Source organism: Oncorhynchus kisutch, linkage group LG22, assembly GCF_002021735.2.
Source record: "Oncorhynchus kisutch isolate 150728-3 linkage group LG22, Okis_V2, whole genome shotgun sequence".
Taxonomy (NCBI): domain Eukaryota; kingdom Metazoa; phylum Chordata; class Actinopteri; order Salmoniformes; family Salmonidae; genus Oncorhynchus; species Oncorhynchus kisutch.
Genome location: NC_034195.2, coordinates 33,318,802 through 33,336,206, shown reverse-complemented (window position 1 = coordinate 33,336,206; position 17,405 = coordinate 33,318,802). Strand labels below are relative to the sequence as shown.

The following is a 17,405-nucleotide window of genomic DNA, read 5'->3' as shown; positions in this document are numbered from 1 at the left end:
TTCTCTGAACAAATCCCAAACACGTGACCGGCCGGCAGCGCCTCTCTGAAAACATCCCCTCTGTCTGTCAGTGGTAGCTCTATTCAGATGCTAATGACAGCAGGAGGCATCAGGCACTACCATAGAACACATCACTCCTCCAGACATCAGTATCAACCCATTATACTGATTGGATTACTGGTTTGTGGGTTAATTTGCCGCAAGAATTACAACATATTTTATATTGTCCTCAAAGCACCTCAACAGTGTTTAGTGGTCTGTTAATAGTGCAGGCACAGTTGTGCAACATCTCACTCAGTTTAAAAGATGCAGAGTAACCACCCAGTTGGATTACATATAAACCTACTGTAGCAACAACACATAGGTTTTACAAAGTCATTGATTATTAACCAGGTAAAAAATATGACAAGGCTCACGGACCAGCAGGCAGACAGGCAGCTTCATTCACCTCACAGCACCTCAATGCAGTGTCAGTCCTGTAGCCAAGCAGCACAGTGTTAGAAACAGTCTGGGTGAAAACTCAAGTCATTAACTAGCTACTCTTCTCCACCCACGTGTAACGCCAAGCATGGCAATACTGACCAAGGAGTTGACTTCTCATCAGCAGCAGTCAGAGTCAGTCAGTGGGACGGTGACTTGATGACAGGGTCGTACTCTAAACCATAGCAGAGAAAACATACATCTGGACAAAACAGTTGATATAGTCAGGTCCAATCAGTGGTTAAATCCTGCTAAGAGAAGAATATAAGGTTACTACTCACACTAATGACCCCTACCTCATCAACTCCCTGGCATGACTAGATTCACTGCCTTGGCTGCTTTAACTAGCCTAGCTCAACCGTTTACCCATCTACAGTACCAGTCAAACACTTGGACACCTACTCATTCAAGTTTTTTATTTTTTTTTACTATTTTCTACATTGCATAATAATAGTGAAGACATCAAAACTATGAAATAACATATATGGAATCATGTAGTAACACAAAAAGTGTTAGACAAAATCTAAATATAATTTATATTTAAAGATTCTTCAAAGTAGCCACCCTTTCCCTTGATGACAGCTTTGCACACTCTTGGCATTCTCTCAACCAGGTTCATGAGGTAGTCACCTGGAATGCATTTCAATTAACAGGTGTGCATTGTTAAAAGTGAATTTGTGGAACTTCTTTCCTTCTTAATGCTTTTGAGCCAATCAGTTGTGTTGTGACAAGACAGGGGTGGTATACAGAAGATAGCCCTATTTGGTAAAAGACCAAGTCCATATTATGGCAAGAACAGCTCCATAATGTGTTATTTCATAGTTTTGATGTCTTCACTATTATTCTACAATGCAGAAAATAGTAAGAATAACTGACTATACTCTCTGTTCACTAGATTAGTGTTCCCAGTGCTCTGATTAATTTAGCTTCTGTTTACTTGGTAGGGCGGTAAAAGTCTATTTTAGGTGGGTGTTTGACACGCACGCGTCAGCAAAAATTAAAGTTTGGAGAGTGCTGAACGATGTAGCAGGCACAGCTTTAGGACTAAAGACAACAATAAAGGCTTACTCATAGGTCTAGTTCCTAAGCCCTACCTCAGACACTACCACAACTGCTTCAACTGGATAAACACTTTATTTACTCATGTAAACTATACTGCTGCCAACGTTTTTGGGGACAATAGAAGGTTACTCATTGTGGCTCAGCCCTATACAGCCTTTTTAATAAGAGAAATACATGACTGGCCTGGCTGCCTGAAGGTGATGAGGTTTTAGAACAGAGAAGAGAAGAGGACTTAGCCTTGTCATCATTACTCAGCACCTTGAGAGATGGAGAGGAGTGACTGGTGTGACTACTGAGCTCTACAGAGAACAGGAGGCTGTATTGCTAATCGGTTAAGAGCGTTGGGCCAGTAACCGAAAGGTCACTGGTTCAAATCCTAGAGTTGTCAAATTGGAAAATATCTGCCATTCTGCCCTTAAGGCAGGTAACTGGCTCCAATGATGTGGACTTCAATCCATGCAGCACTTCTCTGATTCAGAGGGGTTGTGTTAAATGCCTAAGATACTTTTCGGTTCAAGGCATTCAGTTGTGCAACTGACTAGATATTCCTTTTCCCTAGGCTAAAGACACAGACTGCTGATGGGCACCTCTATGTGTAATTATACACTCTCTACCTGACTCAGCACTACTGCAGGCCTGGCAGAGTCGAGATCACGCACACAGAGTGCACACAAATGCAGAACGCACACACAATTAGGGGTGTACCGAATAAACATAAACACACTAGGCCTATAGGTTATGCCTACGCTGCGTTGTATGCCTTTTGAGTGAATCGGAGCAGAAAAATTACATTTCAGGCTATTCCGTTAAAACAACTAGAGCCTATGCACACGTTGTAATTAAATTTCGAATCTTAATTGGCGCATTTCAAACTGTCCTTTTGCGAGGCGCAGCTGGGCACTAGTTTTGTACAATGGCAAGTGATGGTCAATAAAACAGGAGAATTCTCCATCGCCGTTTAATTCTCCAGTTGGGGAAAATGTTGGAAAAAAGTAGATTACAACGGTGATGGAAACAGAGTTAACAGTACTATGTAGTCACTGCTAAACGAGAATAGTCTATGCAGCTGCCAACACCTCAAACATGTTGACACAACCCAGTATTCCTACCACTGGATAAAAACAATACAAACGTGGTCTCCCCTCTACATACAAGCAGCCTTTCGCTGCCGAATCTGACCGGGCCCAAAAAATTACAAGAGCGATAGGTATGTTTATAGCCGCGGATATGCACCGATTATTGGTGGTTGAGACTCAGCACCTCATGAAAGTGCTCGCGCCAGGTTACGAACGTCGCACTCTCGCACCCATTTCAGCAAACAGGTAGTACCCACTCTATACTAGCAAGCTAAATCTGAAGATGTCAATGAATTGGCCAATGCACCATGTGTTGCGTTGACTACAGATGGATGGACCTCCAGGGCTACAGACAGCTACGTAATGACAGCCCGTCACATTACCCCAGAGTGGGAGACGAAAAGTACCCTGCTACAGACACGCCCTCTTTGAGTAGTCACAAAAGTGCGCATATTTTTCTCTTTGTAAGAAAACATTATAGCAAAGGCTTATACAATGTCTGAGCTATGTTTACATATTGATTTCACTGTGTGTTTTCATTTGAGAAAATACAAAGTGATATTCCTGATAGTATTCCTGATTGGGCTCTCCTCAGGCATTATGACTCATGATCATATATCGAATCAGGGATACAAACACTTTGTATTATCTTAAATAAAATAAATAATACATGTTTCCCGCTGTGCCGAAACCGAACCGTGACCCCAAGGAGCCGTGGGTTTGAGGTTTGGGTCATTGAGTATGTTTACATGCACAGTAATAATTTGATGTTCGGCGCGAGTGAAGTGAGTTTGAAACAACTGAATGTATGCGTCTTAGTAGTTTACATCCCAACTTTATAAACTCAGAAAAAAATAAACGTCTTCTCACTGTCAACTGCCTTCATTTTCAGCAAACTTAACATGTGTAAATATCTGTATTAACATAACAAGATTCAACATCTGAGACATAAACTGAACAAGTTCCACAGGCATGTGACTAACAGAACTTGAATAATGTGTCCCTGAATAAAGGGGGGTTCAAAATCAAAAGTAACAGTCAGTATCTGGTGTTGCCACCAGCTGCAGGGAGTACGGTAGTGCATCTCCTCCTCATGGAACACAGGATTTGCCAGTTCTTGCTGTGAGATGTTACCCCACTCTTCCACCAAGGCACCTGCAAGTTCCCAGACATTTCTGGGGGGGAATGGCCCGAGCCTTCACCCTCCGATTCAACAGGTCCCAGACATGCTCAGGAAGTGTACCACGAGGGAGGAGGATGTCTTCCCTGTAATGCAGAGCGTTGAGATTGCCTGTAATGACAACAAGCTCAGTCCGATGACGCTGTGACACACCGCCCCAGACCATGACGGACCATCCACCTCCAAATCGATCCCGCTCCAGAGTACAGGTCTCGGTGTAACGCTCATTCCTTCAACGATAAATGCGAATCCGACCATCACCCCTGGTGAGACAAAACCACGACTCGTCAGTGAAGAGCAGTTTTTGCCAGTCCTGTCTGGTCCAGCAACGGTGGGTTTGTGCCCATAGCTGACGTTGTTGCCGGTGATGTCTGGTGAGGACCTGCCTTACAACAGGCCTACAAGCCCTCAGTCCAGCCTTTATCAGCCTATTTCGAACAGTCTGAGCACTGACGGAGGAATTGTGCATTCCTGGTGTAACTCAGGCAGTTGTTGTTGCCATCGTGTACCTGCCCCGCTGGTGTGATGTTCGGATGTACCGATCCTGTGCAGGTGTTGTTACACGTGGTTTGCCACTGCGAGGACGATCATCTGTGAAGTTATTTGAATTTTTTACGAATTATCTTTGAAAGACAGGGTCCTGAAAAAGAAAAGTTTAAAAAAAAAATGTATGTCCTAACTCCGAAACAAATAGGCTTCCAAATAATATGTTTGCTGTGGTAGAATGATTTAAACAGTATTATTAGGGAAATTGTTCTTCTTTCAAAGCTTGTAATTTTTTTTTTTTTGAAAAAAATCAAACAATTATATTAGTCGGACTATAATCACATTATTGTGTGCATGTAAACGTACTCATTGACTTAATTAAAGAACAGAGAGTGCAATTACAAGACTGACTAAGTTGGTACCCATAAATTGCACTGAGGACAGTTATATTCGTAGGCCCTGTTCTAGTCTGTGTGTGCGCATGTCGGCCTCCAGTAGCACTGGGCTGGTCTCAATAATCATAAGGCTCTTTCCATGTCTGCTAATGTAAAGGACGTCCCGCTGCTTGCTTAGGGAGCTTCCTCCTGATTCGGCTCACACCGAGGCTCGAACCCAAGACCTCTGCCTCACAAAACACACGTGACCACCTTCCTGAAGCTTCTTACCAGTCAAAAAGCTACAGTAGGGCCACTTCAGGCTGCTTTTTTGTTTTCCTTTTGGGTATTTAATGTTCCAGCAGTATGCTCCAAAATGTTCCAAATGAGACCCATTCCAAGTGTTATATGTTAAACCCCAAATACAACGTTGAGAGTTGTCTATAGCCAATGTTGTTGTGGTAAACAAATAGCTGGGTAAACTGATCACCTGTGAATAAGGTGAATAAGATAAGGCTCGCTGTCGTGCAAAAACAAATAGTGGTTAAACTGCATTGAGTTGCATTTACTACACCAATGTCTATAGCCTAAAACCAAACAACAGTGGGAGTCTTTAGGATCCAGTCCAGACTAGTGTAGGTGTGCATACTTTAACAAGGCTGGGACAGACCGTCAAAATATATGACTCCAAATGCAAAACAAGGACTTGCGGGCTGGATGAATGTTTTAACAGATGAGATCTGTGCTGCATTCCACCCAGTTAGGCTACCTCCCAAGTCTCTCAACTTAGCTGGGGCCAGGCAATGGATAGTTAACAACAACAATCTCAGTCCCTTCAACACTGGTTTCAATTAAACTGAACTCATCTAGTTCCATTCCTTCACCCTAACACTAGGGAAATATTTGTTAGAACTTGGGGCCATGCATAGGATACTGTGTCAACCAACAGCCAATGCTATCCCATTACACTATAACGTCTTAGTTTCCTACAGCTCCATTTCTTCTCCTTCTACTATATTTATTCTCCTGAACACTAGTGAAACATTTGTCAATCTAATACACAGCTTAGGTAATAAACAGGTGTTGTAGATTAACATGTGGCTCCCTGATTAAGGTCAGAGGTATGCTAACCTCCAATCACACACCTAATATTGACCTAGGGAGAGAGTGACTATCCCTGGGAGAGTGGGATAAGGGCAGAAGTGTGAGAGAGAGTGTGTGTGTTCATCTGAGATCTGTACTTTAAACAGGACAGTGGGCATTCATACACCCTGAGGAATGTTTGTTGTGAAAGCATTCAGTGAGATGACTGAAAGACAGAGGTAAAGTTGAGGGGGAGTAAGGTGTGGGGTTAGGTGCAGAAGGTGTATGGTGTGAGGGGAGCAGAGTAAGTGGATATTTATAGCCCTAGAAACCTCCCTTTCGCCCCACTTACCATAAACACACACACACACACACACACACACAGGGGTCCATAGTTGACACTAGCCAGTCTGTTGAGATTGATTTCTCCTAGGGAAGATATCTCAACCCCCTGGAACTACGGTGCCACTCTAGCAGGTGGGGGATGGGCAGTTCTGTGAGCAAGTGACATGGGGAGCAGGGAGGGAGAGATAAGAGACAGCAACCAACCAAGCCAATTCTTGCTATAGTAGGCTAATCGCTGCCATAGCTAGTTTATTTATCATCAAATATGATTATGTAGTACCTGTCTTGCCCTGCATCAAACCGGGACCAGAAGCTAGTCAACTTCTTAGGGCTAGGCCCCTTTTTTCTCAATTTCCACCTGAATGACGTGCCCAAAGTAAACTGCCTGTTACTCAAGCCCTGAAGCCAGGATATGCATATAATTGGTACCATTGGAAAGAAAACACTTAAGTTTGTAGAAGTGTTAAAATAATGGAGGAGAATATAACACAATAGATATGGTAGGAGAAAATCCAAAGAAAAACCAACCAGAATTAAATTTTTTGAGAGACCATGCTCTTCCAATGGCAAGTATAAGGGCATACTCAATTCTAGCTCCCAGGATGCAATTCCTATGGCTTCAACTGGGTGTCAGCAGTCTATGTTCAAGGTTTCAGGCTTGTGACTTCCAAAATAAGTGAAGTGAATATACATTCAAAGTAAGTGAATATTTGTGTATTTGTGTATTTCTGAAATCTGTGCCGGTGGAAAAATATTTAGATGTGGGGCGCCATCCTCAAACAATCGCATGGCATGTTTTCACTGTAATAGCTACTGTAAATGGGAAAGTGCAGTTAGATTAACAATAAGTTTAGCTTTCAACCGATATAAGACACTTGTATGTACCTAAATGTTTAATATCCATAATTGTTATGATTATTTATTTGAATTGCGCGCCCTCCAGTTTTATCAGAAGTTGTCCCGCTAGTGGGACGCCGATCCCTGAGAGGATTTATTAAACTAACTAACTAGGCTGACTAACTGGGTTAAATGAGGCTTCAGTGCATGCGCCTTCTCATCCTACAGTTACAAATAACAACAACTCCATTCAGAACATTAAGTAGCAGCCTACCTGTTGGCTAATTCTGGTTAAAATGGTTAATTCCGTCATTTTAATTCCATTAGAAATCTCCTAACTTTTGCCACACTTGGAGCGAGGCTCTATGACTGTACCATATTGCCGCTTTGATGATTTAGGATTGGCCAACATCAACGCTCCACTCTCGTGAAAAGCAAGAGCAGCTGCATAAATTATAAGATTTCTCTCTCGCTCTCTACTGCAGCAGTCTCATTCGGAAATGCAAGGGTCCTTCCGGACAAGTCAGTTAAAATTACACATACCCGAGACATTATTTTGGGAATTCTGGTACAGGTGGATCCGTGAAGACCTCTAGTGGCTGGTATCCATTCAGGATGTTCTTTACCACACACACAGCTCAGACACATTTCAATATTTCAAAGAGAAACTCTCCTAACAGTGTGTTTATGGTGGTACAACCAGTCAACAGTCCACAGAGCAGCATGGAGATTCTACTGAGCAAGTCAAGAGAACATATGTCAGTGGGAAAAGGCCAATGTAAAACAAGCGCCCTAACTAAACAAAGGGATGAGTCAAGACAATGAGAACAGGGCCTTATCCATTAATCTCCATGACAGGGAGATCTTTGTCATCACATTGTGGTGAGCATAGGGGTTTACATACAGCTCTAAGAACCAAATAGAACACTGTTCAAAGTGACAACAAGTATTCTTCACCCATGAAAGATCCTGAGCTGTGAAAGTGAAGCACCAGAGTGTGCTGAGACTGTGTTGAAAGTACACAGTCCCTAACCTGAGTAATGCCAACCAGTCTGACTATGTCTGTGTGTATCAGTGGACAGAGGCTGCCCTGGAGGTTACCATGTACTACTATAGGATGAGAAAATGTCCCTAGGTGCTGATTTTTCAGTCCGTTTTGACCTAGGATCCCTCCTAATGGTCAATCTTGAGAGGGCTGAAGAAGTTAGATTTGAGCTTTTCGCTTCTATTACCTGTTCTTGGAGGCAACTTTGACGTACTTCTATGATGTTCACAGGTAATAGATCTCAGTTTAAGGCAACGTCTTCCAACTCTGATTGGAGGCAAGTCGCTGTCAAGAACACCTGCCTCTACTCCCTTAGTCATAGATTTAGAAACCTTCACAGCTTGCCTTCTGCTTGGTGCCAAAAGCCCCTCTCTCAGGCCCCTGTGTGTGTGTGTGTGTATGTACGTGTGTGTATTCAGGCCCTCCCCTGGCAGAGAGACCAGCCTTATTTACAGTTTTGTAAGATGCTGAGAGTCAACATGGCTCCTCAAACACAACACCCCATTGCCATGTCTACGTATGGCATCACACGACTCTTCCAGGGGATTGTGGGATATTTGTATTGCCACGGTCACAAGACAGGCTGCGTCAAGATAAATCTCATTACACGCACCACACACACACACATTGCCCCTCGTCTCCACGTCCACAGGTGTCCGGAGGCTTGGCAACTCTAACAGGTCAGGATCATATAGATCAACCTAGAAGTCTGAGGCCAAGCAGGTTTGACAGAACACACACACACACACACACACACACACACACGTCAGGATGAAAGAGTGAAGCTGACAGTACAGTGGAAAGCACAAATCACTGTCAGCCAGGTAGACTTCGTTGTCAGTAACAACAAATCCTGAGGTGTGTGGGTTATCAGGATGTCTGACAGTGAGGGAGTTTGAAAACCTCTAGATCAGAGGTCAGACCAGAGGGCCCAGAAGGTTATCTTTCACTGCCGGACTAAATGACCACAGCCAAACTGCCAGGGACTTTCCATTAGAACTTCTCTCTAACTGGTTGACCGAAGGCAAACATGCAGCAATTGGTATCAAACATTTTCCTCCAGAAACAAACAGACCGGAAGCTATTGGTTCCTGCCACCCAGTTAGGGCCTGGGTGAACATATGTGAGAGAGAGTGTGAGTGAGTGAGTGAGTGAGTGAGTGAGTGAGTGAGATTTGAATAATGAAATATACAGGTGTCCGAGTGTGTCTGTCTGTGAGAGAGAGGTAGAAGAGTGCAAGTGAGGAGAGCAGCACTGGATCAATCTTTAAATCACACAGTGCACTCTCCTTCCTGATGGACAGACAAACAGTGTGTGATCTATCACATTACACACACATTCACTCTATCAAACACACCTAGACAAGAAACAAGTAATACTTTCCCTCATGAAAACATTCACATACTGTTGCTTTGAGACCACCTGCAGTAGGTAACCAATGACAGGCAGAGCCACTTCACAGCATGAGGACAGTCACTTTACACACCCACATCATCAGTTAGAATGAACTAACTGTGCTCAGCAAGACTACATTACATGAATTTACAGCTGGACACACACACTTCATAACATAGGAGGAGAAAAGGGGCCAAGCTTTTCCAGGTGTAGTGAAGCAGTTAAAAGGCCATTAAATATAAGATCGCAGTGAACACAACCATCCCTCAGAGTACGCTCCACCCAGCCCAATGTAATGGGAAATTAACCATACTGTATGTTTAATCCACTGTGTGTGTGTGTGTGTGTGCACACACAAATAACAGTAAATTCTTGCATTCTATCCATGTTGGTTTTGGCAGGCTACCTGAGACATGAAACCTATAGGATACTGGCTGTTCCCAATTTATTAATACACAGTTTGTCTAAATGGTTAATGGAAACACTTCTACCACTTCATTTAGACACCATGGGTTCTTTTTGGGGGTCTGACATCATTACATCCAGCTGGAAACGCACCGCCATCTATTTTCATTTAGACACCATGGGTTCTTTTTGGGGGTCTGACATCATTACATCCAGCTGGAAACGCACCACCGTCTATTTTCATTTAGACACCATGGGTTCTTTTTGGGGGTCTGACATCATTACATCCAGCTGGAAACGCACCGCCATCTATTTTAATTTGTCACAAACGTTCTCTAAATGTCAAAAACAAAAAAAATCTACTGACTGAGGAGACAGTTGGTTGAAAATGTGCTCGAGTTTAAATACATTTACTTCCCTCCCTCCGAAACCATCTCACACACTAACATGTACACACACGACACATGAAGTATGGCTATTTACTCTGAGTAAGCCAGACAATAAAATCTCTGGCTCCCTATGGCTGAACAACAACTACAGACTCTAAAAACACACACACACAGGTTAGGATAATAAGTTATTATTTCAGAATGTGTAGCACGCTAACAGTTAAATAAGCTTTGTATAGGCAGTGAGTGAACTCTGCGCGTGCCCTCCATAAAGTAAAAAGAGCTGGGTGACGTGCAGGCTGTGGAAGAGATACCCATAGCCTTATCATGCCTTGTCACGCATACATTCATGCAGAAACACACACAGGTCAGGCAGACAGTTTCCCCCTAACAGGTTTGAGTTGTGCCACAGAGGGGGCCTAGCAGCAACAGATACATTTAAAGACATAGTAGCCTGGTCAGGGACATTGAACACACACACTCATATAAAGTCCCTCACACAAACCCACACTCACTCAGAGAAAAACACACACACACACTTTTTTCCCAGAACAACATATGCCACACTCACCAGGTGTGGAAATGTCTTCTTTAACAGCTCTCTCTCTCTCGGGTAGATTCCACTCGCTCCTCCGGGCTCTGGAGAGAGGGATCAGGAAGCGTAGTCCCAGCGCAAGAGGGAGTGAGTGTGTAAAGTCCAGCGGGGGTCCGAGTCAGACAAGGTGGCTGGGGATTAAACAGATCGTTCTGTTGCTACTCATCTGTTTCTCTCATTCTTCCTTTCTCTCTTTTTTCTACCGCTGTTTCTCTCCGTCACTCGTTCAATGGCTGCTTCAGGAAGATCTGAGTGACTGCTGAACTCTCCCTCTCTCTACCCCTCCCTCTCCACCCTTCCCTTTCTGACATACAGAAACACACCCTCCCAGTCGCTCTCCTTTCACCCCGCCCTGACACACGCTGCTGACAGGGCATCCCCCTCCCCCTCTCCAGGTACAGGGAGTAGAAGAGTATTCTCTCCCCCGCTCTCCACCTACCTCATTCATTCTCAGTAACACATTTGCTGGAATCAACAATCTCTATCCACACCAGCTACAGAGAAACACCAGAGGCTGGTGGGAGGAGCTATAGGAGGACAGGCTCATTGTAATGGCTGGAATTAATGGAAAGGAGTCAAACACGTTATTTCCATATGTTTGGTACCATTGATTTCATTTCAGCTATTACAATGTGCCCTTCCTCATACCAGCCTCCTCTGACACACACAATGGTTAAATCAGCAATCTTGTCACTGCAGGGAAATAGGACAGACACAGAACACACACTGATCACATTCGTGCACATTGACTAATGCACACTCAGCCCCAAATTCAAACTTTGCCATTTCTGTTCCTGGAATAAGCACAGAATCTCACACACACACACACACACACACGAGAGCCTAGCATTACCAATGGTTGTGTGTGGGAGCCCCACAGCAGGAGCTGAGGCCTGTTTTCCATCAACACCTCTCTCTCTTCATCCCTTTTTCACTCTCTCTCTCCTTCCATCTCTCTTACACTCCCATACTACATGATTCCCTCTGCCTCTCCAACCCAAAACCCCAGGGCTGGTCACTGATACTCAGGAGGATCCCAATAGAGCAGGCCCTCTCTTGGATAGCCTAGTCTGTTTCACAAAGAAACAGGGAAACCCTTCAAAACAAGCAGATGTGCGTGTGTGTGGTTCCTGCTAAGCAACTAAGGTTGGATTTGGAGCCGTGCCAGGCCAAATAGATGTTGTGTTGGTATTGTCACGGCAGGACATCCTATGGCCTTTAGGGTGAACACACTAAAAATCAACACACAACCTGAGCATTAGTCTAATTTACCAAGACTGAACTGACATGATTCATAACAGTCTAACTAAACACATTCACAAACACAGACTCATTGAGACTAAAATGTTAAATAATGGGACTATTTTGTCTTGCAATAACCCATATATGTCCCCCAACCTTAATGAAACCATATAAACCAGGCTAGGCCTAGCTTTTTACTGCAGCCTGAACTATGGAACCCATCAGAGAGTTTGCTCACATCTGACACTTCTGTCCAATGACACAAGCTTTTGACACATTTAAGAGGTCAGATCCACAACAGATCCAGTAATACTCTCTCTCTCACACACACACACACACACACACACACACACACACACTTCTGACTGGAACTACAGTGAAGGGAGAGAACCCTGGAGGTTCGGTTGCTAGTGGCCTGGGTGAGAAAAGCAGAAGGTGCCAGAGGGAAGTAAAGTTTTAAAAGGGCAATATCGAGAAGTCTGTCTTTTTCCCTACGATTAGGAACTACTTAGCTGGTAAATCCCAAAAGTCAAACCGAGCCAATGAGATCTGAGGGCAGGGTGAGTTAGATGTGATGTAAGGATTAATCTCAAGGCTTTGAGATTTCACGGTCCCCTTCCAGGCATTCCTGAGGGTGCCTCCCTCCTGAACCAGAATATGGGTTTACAGGAGACATATGGCAATTCTCCTTCAAGCCCAGAAAGCAGCCATTCAACTTGCCTTTCACCAGCTTTTCAAGCTTAATGTCAAAATACGTTCTGTACTTACCAAAGAAAACAGTTTCACTGAGCAACTATCATTACTGTCGTTACGGTCATTGCGTACTTCCAAAAAAATTACCAATAAATAAAAAGTTACATGCAACCAAAAATGTTTATTGTCTGGAAAGAATCAGGTTTTTTTTAACCAAATGCGCATGCACCAAATCAACCTCTTCTGCACCTCCAATGAAATTGGAATTACTGCCAAGCACAGGTTGGCTGGAAAGGTAATTGATTTTACTACCTACAATAGTGTATAAACGTCATATCAATCTGTTGTTTCACAAATGCTACACAGAATGCAATAATATTTCATGTAAGTAGATTAAGTAGACAATATAGGGTATAATTTTACAGTGATTGTATATTTCTAGATAGACACAAATAAATAAAGCCTATTTCAAATCCATGACTAATATTGCAGGAGCAAAAGAGGTGGATTTGACACACTTGGTCAAAAACAATACTTAGATTCTTTCCAGACAGGGATTTTTTTCAGTGGCATGTAACTTTTTATTTTGACCTTTTTTGGAAGTACGTATCAGCCATGATGTCAGTAATGACAATAGTTGCTCAACAAAAACATTATTTGATAAGTATCAAATGTGTTTTGGCATTATTAATCTTGAAAAGCTGGTCAATGGCAAGTTGAATGGCTGCTTTCTGGGATTAAAGGAGAATCGCCATATTCACTGTCTCCTGTAAACCCTGATTCTGGTTCACCTCCCTCCATCACCACCCCCCCCCAAACCTTACTTTTCTATAACACATTCAACCCCCCCCCCCCCCCCCCCCCAGTTTGCATCGAGCAAAAAGAAAGAAAGCAAAGAAAGAACAGATGAGGTCTAAAAAGCGTCATCATCTTAGCAGTCAAATCCAATACAGCCCCGTTTCCTCCCGCTAAATGTTCAGTCCCAGGACACTAAAGACTGAGAGCATTCCCAAACCCACAACCCAGATCCCCCTTTCACTTGGCCTCAATCAGAGCCCATAATAACTTAATACCTTTACTAAGGACACACAGAAATCTGTCCAGAGAGCAATAAGCCAACAGTAGATCAGGGCAGAAAAGGCAGGAAGATGTCAGTATCTGAGGTAGGAGGAAGATAAATAGACCTCTCTTTCCTGCCACTTCTTCAATAGGTCCTGTGGAGGGAGGTGGGCTCAGGGGGACTCATGCAGCTGATAGGTTCTGTCTTGTTGGCTGTTCTGCATCATGCTTGAATAGCATTAAGTCTAAGGCTCAACCGTCTCCCCTCCCCTCTTCAGAGATGAGACCTCCCTCTCTTGTTCTACTGTTTCCCAGAAAACCTCCTTCAACAGGTGGGGAAAGGACAGACGGACGGACGGAGTCCCTTCTTCGTTTCAAAGGATTTCTCCTATTGGATCCTGTATAACACAACGCTGCATTTTGCCTTCTGTATGCTTTAACCTCTGTCTGTCTGTCGGACGGCCTTCTGTATCCTTTAACCTCTGTCCATCAGACAGAGACAGAGACAGAGAGAGAGAGAGACAGAGAGAGAGACAGTTAAAACATACAGAAGGCAAAATACAGCGTTGTGTTCAACAGGATCCAATAGGAGAAAACCCTTTGAAATGAAGAAGGGACTACAGTCCAATAAGTTTCTAAACATTTTGCATCATTGCTTGTCTAATTGAATATGTCCCAGCCTGCACTGCTCTCATGTTTGCAACAACACACTGAGTTCTGAACTTTTGTTGGCATAGGCTGTGGTCAGGGTAAGCCAGACCAAGGCAGTAGTAATACTTTGTTTGTTCCTAGCAGAGCTAAGTATAACATAGCCATGTCATTATGGTCAGTGTCGAACTATTGCTCCTGCATTGTAGCTCTGCTCTGTGTATCATGAAGATAGAGAAAGTCTAGATGGCTTAGGTCATTGTATGGTTTACTCTTAAATATAGCACACCCTGCAGAAGTTAGAAACAAAGCCTTTGTTTTCTGCCATGATACTTGTCACAGTCAAGGAATAATATAGGTCTATCTTTATGATCTCATTTGGAAATCATCATAATCTCACCTCATTTAATCTGTACTACTACAACAGTCTTGTCTGTGCATGAAAACAGTTCATACCAGTTCAACAATACGAAAGAGAGAAGCAAACGTGATAGCCTAGATCTCTTCCTCTGCTGTCATCTAGTCTAGACCAGTGTCAACCCAAAGCCAGTGATGGGCTCCCTCTCCCTCAGTCATGCATGGAGCCCCTCAGTGTGGAACACAAAAGCCAGTCAGGGTTTAAGTCAACAGTATGCTCACATCAGACACTGACCCCAAGCCCCAATCCTCAGATCCTCTCCATTCTGGGAGTTCTGGTGGTGGGAGTGTGTGGGATACCGCCTCGCCACACACTGGTCTCACACTTGTGAACAAACACACCGCCAGGCCAGACTAGAGAGACAAACAGAGAGAGAGACAGACAGAGAGAGAGAGAGACAAGCAAGTAATGGAGAGAGAAATTCACAATGGATATAAAACAGAGACAGAGGGGGGGAGAGAGAGAGAGAGAGAGAGAGAGAGAGAGAGAGAGAGAGAGAGAGAGAGAGAGAGAGAAAGCTAGAGCGAGCTAGAGCGAGGAGCTAGAGAGAGAGAGCTAGAGAGAGAGAGCTAGAGAGAGAGAGGAAAATCGAGCTAGAGAGAGAGGAGCTAGAGTGAGCTAGAGCTTGAGAGAGAGGAGCTAGAGAGAGAGGAGCTAGAGCTTGAGAGAGAGGAGCTAGAGCGAGCTAGAGCGAGTGGAGCTAGAGAGAACTAAAGAGAGGAGCTAGAGCTAGAAAGAGCGAGGAGCTAGAGAGAGCTAGAGAGAGAGAGAGGAGCTAGTGCTAGAGAGAGAGGAGCTAGAGTGAGGAGCTAAAGCGAGGAGCTAAAGCTAGAGAGAGGAGCTAGAACCAGAGAGAGAGAGGAGCTGGAGCGAGCGACAGCTAGAGAGAGAGGAGCTAGAGCGGAGCTAGAGAGGGAGAGGAGCTAGAGCGAGAGGAGCTAGAGCGGAGCTAGAGAGAGAGAAGAGCTAGAGCGGAGCTAGAGAGAGAGAGCGAGAGAGAGAGAGAGAGAGGAGCTAGAGCGGAGCTAGAGAGAGAGAGAGGAGCTAGAGCGGAGCTAGAGAGAGAGAGAGAGAGAGAGAGAGAGGAGCTAGAGCAGAGCTAGAGAGAGAGAGGAGCTAGAGCAGAGCTAGAGAGAGAGGGAGAGAGGAGCTAGAGCGGAGCGAGCGAGAGAGGGAGAGAGGAGCTAGAGAGAGAGAGAGAGAGAGAGAGAGAGAGGAGCTAGAGCGGAGCTAGAGCGAGAGAGGAGCTAGAGCGGAGCTAGAGCGAGAGAGGAGCTAGAGCGGAGCTAGAGAGAGAGAGGAGCTAGAGCGGAGCTAGAGAGAGAGAGGAGCTAGAGAGAGAGAGAGAGAGGAGGTAGAGAGGAGCTAGAGAAAGAGGAGCTAGAGAGAGAGAGAGGAGGTAGAGAGAGGAGGGAGCTAGAGCGAGTGGAGCTAGAGAGAACTAGAGAGAGGAGCTAGAGCGGAGCTAAAGAGAGAGAGGAGCTGGAGCGGAGCTAGAGAGAGAGGAGGTAGAGAGAAAGGATGGATCTAGAGAGAGGAGGGAGCTAGAGCGAGTGGAGCTAGAGAGAACTAGAGAGAGGAGCTAGAGCGGCGCTAGAGAGAGAGAGGAGCTGGAGCGGAGCTAGAGAGAGGGGAGGTAGAGAGAAGCTAGAGAGAGAGGAGCTAGAGCGGAGCTAGAGAGAGAGGAGGTAGAGAGAGAGAGGAGCTGGAGCGAGCGACAGCTAGAGAGAGAGAAGCTAGAGAGAGAGGAGCTAGAGCGGAGCTAGAGAGAGGAGCTAGAGAGAGCTTGAGAGGAGCTAGAGCTAGAGAGAGCTAGAATGACAAACAGAGAGTACGAAACAATCAAAGAAACAAAGAAGAAGAGAGAGACAGAAAGGTAAAGAGAGACTGTAGGAGGGAGAGAGGGTGGGGTTGTTGATGATGATAAAGCGCAGGAAGTGCCAGTTAGGGAGAATGGAACAGTCAGGTGATTAGAGGTCAGGGGTCTGGGGTAAACAAGGGACAGAGTGTGAGGCGCCCTAATGTAGGCACTGACGCCCTGTCTCTGTCTGGTTCTCCCTTTACCAGTCTCTCTGGGGCGGCAGGGTAGCCTAGTGGTTAGAGCATTGGACTAGTAACCAGAAGGTTGCAAGTTCAAATCCCTGAGCTGACAAGGTACAAATCTGTTGTTCTGCCCGTGAACAGGTAGTTAACCACTGTTCCTAGGCGGTCATTGAAAATAAGAATTTGTTCTTTAACTGACTTGCCTAGGTAAATAAAGGTAAAATAAAAATACCTCTCTGTCTCTTTTCATTTTCTCCTCTGTCTGATGTCTGGGGAAAGGGCTATAAAAACACCTGTTAGAACAATAAGTCCCAATGGCTTTCACTCCACTTCTCTTCTCTTTCCCTTCCGTGGATCAAAGGATTCATCTTGCTGTGTGTGCAGTGGGGTGGCTGGGTGAGTCAGTGTACCTTCCCCTTTCCCTCCCCTGCACACATCAGCCTGCCTGGGGAACATGACACTACTCCTCTCACATAATGGACTTGCATTGTTCTAGTACACATCTCTTTTACAGATATCATCCTCACAATATATGTCTCATAATCTAGAG

General features: G+C 44.6%; 1 protein-coding gene across 3 annotated transcripts in view; it reads right to left on the bottom strand.

Annotated features, from left to right (window-relative positions):
• LOC109867643 (ras association domain-containing protein 8-like) overlaps window positions 1-17,405 on the bottom strand; it is a 49,988-nt gene that overhangs the window by 23,335 nt on the left and 9,248 nt on the right. The window contains exon 2 of one of the 3 annotated variants that reach the window (XM_020456893.2): window positions 10,729-10,883. The exons of 1 other annotated variant lie outside the window; for it this stretch is intronic. The gene's annotated coding sequence lies outside the window, so the exon portion shown is untranslated. Of the gene's footprint in view, window positions 1-10,728; window positions 11,083-17,405 lie in introns of those variants that run through there. One more of the 3 variants, XM_031801988.1, reaches the window with a different exon arrangement.